The sequence below is a fragment of the Capsicum annuum genome, chromosome 4 (assembly GCF_002878395.1).
Source record: "Capsicum annuum cultivar UCD-10X-F1 chromosome 4, UCD10Xv1.1, whole genome shotgun sequence".
NCBI classification, from domain to species: Eukaryota; Viridiplantae; Streptophyta; class Magnoliopsida; order Solanales; family Solanaceae; genus Capsicum; species Capsicum annuum.
The window spans coordinates 201162299-201172440 of NC_061114.1; the positions used below are offsets into that span (position 1 = coordinate 201162299).

A 10142-nucleotide genomic window follows, 5' to 3' on the forward strand; every position below is an offset into this window, starting at 1 on the left:
CTAAATCTCATATAGCTATGCACCTTTTGAGCTAAATAGTTCTTATGTGATGTTGAAGATGAGCAAAAAGTCATGCAATGTCACTGTTCGTTTTCCTTACGTATATTGGACACTAATTTGGTTTAGTGTTAATTTTTAAGCATATAAGTGACTTTAACATTTTTGGGTTGTGAAGAGTAGCATTAAGAGATGACTTCTCTACATCTCGTATACTTGTATATTGTCCATTAGTATTTATGTTGCCTAGCTATTAAAACTTTTTATGTTCTTTCTTTATGTGGTAGTTAGTTGCCGATACATACTAACACAAGTTGAGTTGAGCTTAAACCTTAAGGAATCATTTGGTTGGAAAAAAGTTATTTCGAGATAATTAATCTCCGGAGCTATTTCGGAATTAGTTATCCTACTATGTATATGAAAGCATTATCCTATCGTTATGATATAAATGATCGGATAAATAATCCCGGTACTAACTAATACCTCCAACCAATCATGGAATAGTCCTTCATTTTATCCAGCGACTATCTATCTCTTATACCTCACACCAAACGACCCCTAAATGAATAAGTAAGTGCGGGCCTCATTGCGGAAGGTTTATGTGCAACATAAGTTCCACTGAATTTAAGTTACATATATCAAACACATATATTTATACTCCTGTTAATATAAAGCGAGCTATTTAGTTTTATTTACATGCTTTGCACATGCACATTGTGGCATTAAAATGATAACAACACCAATTTGTTTTAAAAAAGCTAATAAAGTTACACTAAAAGTTATACTTAGTTAAACAATGAAAATGAATTGTATTATATTGATACAATAACTGAATTTAATATCTTTTAAACCGGCAACAAATTAGTCGAATTATCTATATAATATTTGTTACCCATGATAAACTATTTTGATTAAGACACTTTTTATTTTGATTTTTCTTTTTTTTTCATTTTCCTCAAGCGTTGAAAATACCTAATGAATTTTTATTAATTTATAAGGCAACTAATAAATATAAGAAAATTTAAAAGATTTCAACGTTAATCGTAAATTTTGGGAAGATCATTTAAACTAATTTTGAGATGGATGATTTATATTAGATAATCAAATAAAATTTTTAGGAGAAATAGTAAATGACTATTATCACAAGTGTCTTTCTCGTGATGAAATTTTTTGCATAAAAATCTACTACATAACTTTTCCTTATACCTTTATATAACATCACCCGTAAACTATTTTCCTATTTAGTTAGTGTAATAATTTTTCTTTGGTAAAAATTTGTTTTTCAAAATAAAATTTACATAATTTCTCTCGTAGAGAAACTTGATTATAATTCATAGCTTTACTTTTTGAAAAATCCAATTTAATTCCTAATGGAATTGATATTGTCATAGCAATTCCTTATAGATTTTCCATGTCATAGGTGTTGCATCAGGTCAGGTCCTTAAAGGACTTTTTAATCTAATTTCTTGGTTTGGATAATTCAATAGTCCCTGTTAGTATTTATACATACATTCAAAATTTAGTGCAGATCTTCTCAACACTAATGATTTATTCATTTATTGTCGTATATTCAAAATTCACATTGAGAAAAGTGTGTGGTAACTTACTTCCAAAGATTTGATTCTCCAAGCTTTCCGCGGGTAAAAATTCATAAACTGAGAGCTATTATAATCCTCCGAGCATTATCCAATAAACTTCTTAGTGAAGAGTGAAAAATCAAACTTCTTATTCCAAGATTCATCTGCACCTTATTATTCATTCATCACCCATACTTTATAGTTGTTCACATTTTTACTATTCCAAGAATCGATTATCATAGAAAGATAGCCATTTAGTACGAACCACAAGTTTCACGCTAGAGTGGATATCAACAATATAAGGATTGGGAAACTTAATCCTTTCAAAAACTTGCTTATATAAATCAAAAGAAGTAACCAAATTCAATCTATCATCATCATCATCATCACTACACGACATCCAATACAAATATCCATTAAAATAAATTGCAAACCCGCCCTTCGGAATCAAACCACACGAAGTACATCACCTCCCAAGAATCCAAACTCATCATATAAACCCAAACCTTACCATCCTAACCCCCTTATTTTTAAATGATGAAACTTTAACAATCTTCTAATTCTCATTCTCAGAAACGTAACCAAACATTATATACGGGAAAAATGGATTTGAAAAAAACAACGGAGATTCTAGAAACCTATACTTTCTACTCGCAACGTTCCACAAATAATACTCAGATTAAGCAGAAAACCTAATATGAGATTGTCTTTTAGCATTTATCTTCCTCCCATAGCTTTGTTTCTGCTATTGTAGGAAACCTTGGTAAGATAAATTATTGGTCGTAAAAACTATTCTTGGCGAAGCTGAATCTCATGTTTCATCGAGAAGAATTCATTATTAAATACAGTGAATATTCTTTGGAAAACATGTGATTCAAACACATATTTCTTATGAACTCTCTTTCATGAACTACATATGGCTCTACGAAGTTTGCTGCAGTATCAAGATTCCAGCCAACAGCTTTTATCATGCTGATTAATGGCTTAGGCAAGTTGTGAATGACCTATATACAACTTCCACGACTGAGCTGAAAAACTCAAGAGTATGCCACGGAGAAAACCTGAAAAAGAGATAAAAACTGAGACAAAAACCGAGCCAAAATTTTATAGGTTGTATCTCATTTTTATATCCGAGTTCTATTGTAAGAATGAAGATTAATTCCTCGATCTACCACAGTTTTAGAAAATGCCAAGGTTGTTCTAGTAGTCGTAGTATTATATCCTTGTTTTTTGTTCACTCAATTAATCGTAGTATAATCACTGTTTTTATCTTGAAGCCGAGGGTCCATTGAAAATGGTGCTCTACTTATAAGGTAAAGGATAGGTCTGAGTACACCATACACTTTTCAAACACTATTTTATGAGATTACATTATGCATGTTGTTGATATATAACACCATTCATAGATGATTTTTCTATGGAAAACCACAAAGAAAAATGCACCAACACGCATTCACAGATGATTTTTTTACTGACCGAAAAACCACAACAACTAACTATTGAGATTTTGGACTGCCTAGATACATACTTGGTGAAGTTTAACATACACTTTTCTTGCCACGAGCAAAAAGATCAAGTTCAAGATAATAAAGATAAAGAATTTAATAGACAATTTACCAGAAACCTAATTAGTGTAAATGCATATCGAATAAGCAAATAAGGTTTTTATACAAACAAAAGTAGCATAAACTCGATCGCAAGCATGACAAAACAAGCTGAAGCTTTTAGGCGGCGAGCCTGCGATGACAAACAACGTATGAAACAATGCACATTGAAGAAAGGTGTTTTCTCCACATACATACATACATACATACATACACACACACACACACACACACATATATATATATATATATATATATATATATATATATATATATATTGCATAAATTAATTCTAACTTAATCATCACATTAAAAAACCTTCTTCCCTTTTCTGTTGTAATTCAAACAAAACACAAAAAATAAATTGAAGATTAGATATAAAAAACTCACCAGGTTGAGGAAAAAGAGAGGAGGAGAAACACATGATTTTTTGGAAAAGCGTTTATTTTCTTTGAGGTGGGAAGTTTGTACAGAAACAAAAACCCTCATATATTCAATAGTCCTTAATTAGAGAAGCAAAACATCCCATATATTATAGGATTCTTCCATTTATATATTTTAGGAGTTTGGACAAAAATAAAACTTTCCATATATTTATTATAATCAAATTTAATTATAATAATTATAGGAAAATAGTAAAAAGATGTTTTTATCTATTGAATAGTCTTTTAATGAAGTAAAAAGTTCAAATCACTTTTTTAAGGGTCTTCACACTTTTAATATTATATATATAGAGAGAAGATATTGATATGGATTATAGATATAGATTATAAATATATGTCGTTAGTTATAATGTTATAATTGGAGAAAAATTATCCAATTCTTATGAAATTAATTAATTTTCATAGAAAAGTCAAGCGTGGCTAACAATTAGTGTGATAATAATAGTTATATATAGCCAGTCAGAAAGATTACTTCCTCATACACAGTGTTCATCTAACTCAATTTTACAAGAGAAACAATTAGTGTAACGTCATTAACCTATAGATTGATCATTGAAGGTAACACACACACCAAAAAAAAAAGTATTTGCTAAAATATCACCCTATTTTGAGCTCTCTGCTTTATCTTTCAAGTCACAGGTATTGAACTTCGGTTACAAAGCTTTAAAAACAAAATAAGATACTATCCACTGTTAAGAAATGAAATTAAATAAAAAGGCCAAAAAGAACTGCATGCATGGCGTGCTAATTATATTTAACTTATAAATTATAATTAATATTGTGTATAAATCTTGACTTTTTGTACTAATATAAAATTCTTACTAGGTTTTCTTTGAATTCAAGTCCTGATTGCCTATCTTATCCAATATTACTTAAGTACAACTCCAGGTCATATATAACTAATTAACAAATAGGTTAAAAAGTAATTCAAACAAGACACCTTGAATAAGCCTATCTGACAAATTAAGGAAGCTTATGAGAAACTTAATCGTATCAAAATCATGCATGCATCTTCTCCATAACATGTTTCAAAGAGGAATATAAGCATATTATATTTTCATTGACAATATAAAGATAATTTTTATATTATTTGATGAATGAAATTCAACATTGCAGATGGATGAGTTTTCTGAACTCTTCATATAACTTTGGCGATTCTCCCAGCTAGTTTTTGAGGTTATGTTTTTGGCCCAAGGTTCATTTAAGATGGTTTCGGTGCCAGACCACCAATTTTAAACTCTCGGATAGATTGTGCATCCTTCTAGTACCGAATAGTATCTGGGCGTGCGAGGAGGTGATGAATGAAATCTCACATGGGAGATGAATGGGCTCCTTTACTTGGACTCTTAATATGGCTTAAGCAATAATTCTCCGCCGTTAATGAGTTAGCTTTTGAGATTAAGCTAGACTTATAGTTCATTTAATATTATGATAACATGTAAGATATCATCTTTGCTACGTTGCAAATGAATATTTCTTAAGACATTTATTTATAATTGTTAATATGCAATTGATTTGGTTTTATAAATTATTTTACAACCATCGATATGTAAAACTTTTAAATCCAATTGGAAAAGGTGCCGCAGATTTTTTCATATCTATACAAAGCGCTTAAATATGACTATTCATAGATTAGGGATCCTTTGCTAGGGTAACTAGTGTTTTAAAAGGCGGTGGCATAAGGCAGGGTGTTTTAGTTAGCGTCGGGTGAGGCATAAGTTTTGAGGTGATGGGGCGTAAACCCTATATATGAATCTTTCAATGATATTTCTGTACTTCCTAATAACTCATGTGAGTTATGCCCAATTTTCACCTACGAATGGACTAGGTTGCCTAACATGTTCCAACATAAGCAGTAAAGACAGTAAATAATGAATACAATAGTTTTACGTGGAAAATACTCGACTCACAAAAGGTATAAAAAACTGCGACTTGTACCTCTACAGGATTTAATCCCAACTTCACTAAACACAATGTGCCTCTCAATGAAAGATTGAAAACTCTGTAACCTAAGAAATTATAACCTCTAATTCCTAATTATTCAATAATAATCTCTCTGGACTATTGAATCCCACTTCAAGTTAGAATTTAGGTTATAGAATTCTTGCAACCCGAGGAACCAACTCTAATTCCTAAAAATACACAAAACTTGAAGGTTTGTGTTTCCAAATCATCGAGTTAGCCCAACACTACTAAAAAAAAGAGAAAAACCGACCACAAAAATTGACCGCAAGTGATCGGTTTTCCTCAATTTCCGACCACAAAACCGACCAAAGTGTGTGCTCGGTAAAATTGTGGTAGCTTTTTAAAAATCGACCGTATGTGGTCGATTTTTTTTAAAATATATATTTTTAAAAATTCATTATTATTTTATTAAAATAGAAAAATGAGTTTAAAAATAAAAAAAATTCAAAATAAACCGACCACATGTGGTCGGTTTTTTTGAAAAATTAATAAATTAATTTTTAGAAAAATCGACCACTTGTGGTCGGTTTTGTGCAAATTTTTTTTAAAAAAACAACCACTTGTGGTCGGTTTTTCTGAATTTTTTTTTTTAAATAAAAAGCAACAGAAACAACATACAATACAACAATAAAAACAACAACAACAACCCAATGTACAAACTATAAAAAAATGTTCAAATCGATATAACAACAAACCAATGTGAAAAACTACAACAATACATACAAAAGTGTAAAAACTACAACTAAAAGTCCATATCCAAAGTACAACACATACAAAAGTGAAAGAACTACCACTCATCTTCACCGTTATCATCTTCGTCTTTCGCATCCGCATCTGTGCTGATATGATCCAGTGGGCCTAGACCTTTTGCAGCCCGAACCGCATCACCAGGACATGGAGGAATAACCCCTGCAGTCTGAATAAAAGAGCTGAACTACTCCTGCAACATCCTAATTTGTGATGATGTTTCCTCCTCCTTCTTCTGCGCCCTCTAACTCTGTTCAACAAGATCTTTAGTGAGTTTAGAAATCGTATTTTTTAGTGATTCAATGGTTTCTCTATCAACTGAAGAGGTATAGGATGTCGGACTAGACGAAGACCTAACATTGTAGCCAAAATTATTTCTGTGGTATCCATAGAAATGGCCTCTAACTACAGGACCCACAGTTTGTTCCCATAACTCCTCCTCTACGCGTTGGGGTATTGAGTCACACTGACTTTTAGGAGGCTGACTACTACGAAACTCACTAACAAGCTGCCTATATTTGTCGTATATTCAAAGCAAAGTTAAAAATAATAGTCAAAAAATATTAAAGTACTTATACTTGAATAATATCAACTTTGAGAAAAAGAATCATAAATTCAAAATTTGATTCTTACATGGGCAGCTTTTGCATGGGGCTCAACCCAGACATCTTCATCAGTCGGGTTCTTTTTTTTTTTTTTTTTTTTCACATGCGTCTCCTCGAATAGCTTATCCTGTGTTATCTTCCTACCCTTTTCTTTTTCCTGCATATGAAAAAATTATTAATCTTCAAATAATTAAAAATTTAAATAGAAATAAATAATTAAAACTGTAAAAGTTACATACCATTTCTTCCTCCACAGCAATCATACTTTTGGCACCCACGGTGTGTAGGGAGCCACACTTGGATGATGTCCGGGCTTTCTTTCCTTTGTCCCTCAACAATTGGTATTCTTCGCTATTCCAATAACAAATATACTGTTGGCATAAGGATTCACTTATCTAGTCAAGTCGTACCAAGTTGGTTTTGGCATAATTCAATAGACCGTTAAATCTAGATATAGCTCTTCTGTAAAATTTCTCTTTATAGCTCATTCATTCGCATCATCCCACCAATAATATTTCAATAACAAAAATAAAAATATAATATTCAATCTTTTGTTCTAACAATGTGTTAAGTAATCGATAAGTTAAATCCTTACATGAAATTCGTTAAACATTCTTTATCTGTCCATTTTTGGAACCTTTTGCCAACTGGTCCAGTAGCCGTTCAAGTGCCGATAAATGCATTTCCTCGCAATTATTCCAACTCCAGCATCCGGCTTAAACCTACAACACAAGATCAAACAGTAATTTCATAGAGCATAATAATATAGTAATGAAAAATGAATAATGTTATTATATTTAGAAATATTACCCTGTTCCATAATGAATAAGATAACGCCTCCTATAATCATCTCTGTCTCCAGACTGCGGAGCAAGTGCTGGTGGATGTACTGGCATGGTCGGATCTGAAGCACCGGATTGAGTGCCTCTAAGATAAAGATCCAACAACTTAATAGATCTAATAGAATCACTCTGTAAACCTGGATAACTGCTATAGGGGGGTACTGATGATAGTAGATGTCCGGATGTGCCAGCGGTCATCCGATAGTACGTTGATGGCGGTGGCACAGTGATAGGAGCAGAATGAGTCGGTGTATACCCATGAAGTGGACCCACTCAACTTCTTCTTTTGCAACATTAACTTCTTCAATATATTTTTCGGGTGATTCAAACTATCCACTAAGTCAATGTCCACTAGCTCATGATCAATCTGTATTTCATTTTAATACGTAGTCTCCAACATATTCTCAACTTCCACCTGTCCTATAGGCTTTATTTTGATTGCAGCCTACCAATCAGACTTATCACTGCACAACGGATAAGGAGTATAATACTTGTTTAATATTTTGCGCTAGAACAAATGAATCGTAAATAGGATACGACTTATTGTGCTTCACTTCAATGATGTTATGCTCCTTATGTACTCTTGTGTCTCTTGTGCTTGGATCAAACCACTTACATCTAAAGAGGATTATTTTTTTTATTGAAAAACCAACATACTCTAGTTCTAAGATCTCATGTATGATGTCAAAGTATTCAACATCATCATCACCCTTAACCCAAACACCACTATTGTTTGTTTTCCTTGTTCTGGAGTGCTCTTCGGTGGAAAATTTAAACCCATTTACTATGTAATGGAACATTTCCTGAGCTTCAACTAGACCTAAAGAAATATCTCTCAAGAACTGATCGTATGCGACTGCATTTGGTGACTGGTGTACATAAAAATATTTTACATATATATATATATATATGTTAGCCGAGGAATGCGTAAATGTTTAAAATTTATAGATATATTAATACACTTACGAACCTTATATGTAAACTATGTTGCAAATAATGCATACACTTTATTTTCATGAAATTAAGTCTTAAATGAACTGAAGATCCAACATGTGAAACACAATTAGTTTCTTTAAGGGAATGAGTTAAAATATAAGACATGTTAAAATTTTAATCTCCATACTTCAAAAAGTGCTTAACTTTCGAACAATTCAGCAAGACATACAAAGTTTCTGATTTACACTCCGTGGGAGTGAGCCGCGACGTATGGTGTTTTTAGCCTTACAACCAGATTGATTGAAAATTAATATCAGTTACAAATGAAGCTCATTCACATCGTCTTGATGATGATTCGGTTGGTTTCTTGAACAAGCAACTTCATCACGAAAGTTGTATGAACAAAATTGAGACGTTTCTCTTACAAGAAATGCCTCAACTATAAAGCCTTCCATCCTATGTTTGTTTTTGGGACCCCTTTTTAATTTTCCAATTGCCCTGGATAATCTCAAGATTAGATGTTTACTATATTAAAAAGAGATATGTATGAATTTAAATATGTTGCAATTGCTTATCGTTCGAATGGATACATCCACCTAGTTTGAATTGGACCGCCTAGCCGAGCTTCTTACACAAGGTGAATGGAAAGATGTTCCATCACATCGAAGAATGTTGGCGAAAAAATTTTCTCCAACTAGTTGGTGATAACAACAATATTACTTTTCATTCACGCTAGATTTTCTTCTTTTAATGTGGTGGCTCATAAGTCTTTGAAGAACAAACTGATCTATGCTATTGGTTTTCATATATTTTCAGGTAAATCAATAAAAGTGTAACTCTCTTCATCATCAATGCGTTAGCTCGTGGTAATATGCTCTTATAGTTAAATGACTAGAATGGTATTCAAGAGACTAAGTCTCATTTTTTACTTCCAAAGTGAGTAAATTTTAAATCATATATAATTTCCCTAATTTCAAATTTTTATCATGTGGGAATTGAAAGAGATTTTCGTCGATATATGATTCACCCAAACCCGATACCCGGGCAAGAAGTTATGGCTAATTTAAGTCCTAGTCGTAAAACAACGTCATTTTGGTGCTTGGCGTATCTTGGAGGGGGTCTATTTAATAATTGTCAAATTCTAGTAGCCTAGCACGATTGTGGCATGTCGCGTTGAAGCTCCAGGTTCCAACCAGTGGGATAATCCGATGGCTCCACGTCACGGTGACCCTACGAATCCCATTCTTCAATTTTCAGTGAGCCACCGTGATTGTGGCGCATCGCGGTGGCCCATAAAATTTGACTCCCAGTTATATTTTTATTCTGTCTCATTAAGGTTACATTAGGTATTTTCCACCATCTTATTAGCTTAAACACGGGATTTAATCCCAAAGATACCAGAATACATTCACAATCATCCAAATTA

At 32.5% G+C, this 10142-nt stretch overlaps 1 long non-coding RNA gene across 1 annotated transcript; it reads right to left on the reverse strand.

The window, feature by feature from the left end:
- Nucleotides 1-2369: 2369 nt before the first annotated feature.
- Nucleotides 2370-3701, reverse strand: LOC124897882. The gene is made up of 2 exons (XR_007054827.1): nucleotides 3569-3701; nucleotides 2370-2635 (listed from the first exon to the last, which is right to left on the reverse strand). It is a non-coding gene; the product is annotated as an uncharacterized LOC124897882 (long non-coding RNA).
- Nucleotides 3702-10142: the final 6441 nt, after the last annotated feature.